This window comes from Bison bison, unplaced genomic scaffold, assembly GCF_000754665.1.
Source record: "Bison bison bison isolate TAMUID 2011002044 unplaced genomic scaffold, Bison_UMD1.0 scf7180017864295, whole genome shotgun sequence".
In the NCBI taxonomy this organism is placed as follows: Eukaryota; Metazoa; Chordata; class Mammalia; order Artiodactyla; family Bovidae; genus Bison; species Bison bison.
The window spans coordinates 924636-924941 of NW_011494867.1; the positions used below are offsets into that span (position 1 = coordinate 924636).

Consider the following 306-nt stretch of genomic DNA (forward strand, 5'->3'; position numbering starts at 1 on the left):
ACCATTCTCTAGGGGAGGAGGGTACTGGGTGGCTATGGAACAGGAGTGACAGAAAAGCTTTGACTATAGTCCTTTATTACGAAAAAGGCGATGGCAAGCCACTACAGTACCCTTGCCTAGAAAATCCCATGGATGGAGGAGCGACTTCACTTTCACTTTTCACTTTCACTCATTGGAGAAGGAAATGGCAACCCACTCCAGTGTTCTTGCCTGGAGGATCCCAGGGAGGGGAGCCTGGTAGCTGCCGTCTGTGGGTCGCACAGAGTCGGATACAACTGAAGCGACTTAGCAGCAGCAGCAGCAGCA

At 51.6% G+C, this 306-nt stretch overlaps 1 protein-coding gene across 4 annotated transcripts in view; it reads right to left on the bottom strand.

Annotated features, from left to right (window-relative positions):
* Positions 1 to 306, bottom strand: part of IL34 (interleukin 34) — a 60909-nt gene that overhangs the window by 43825 nt on the left and 16778 nt on the right. The gene's annotated exons all lie outside the window — the stretch shown is intronic.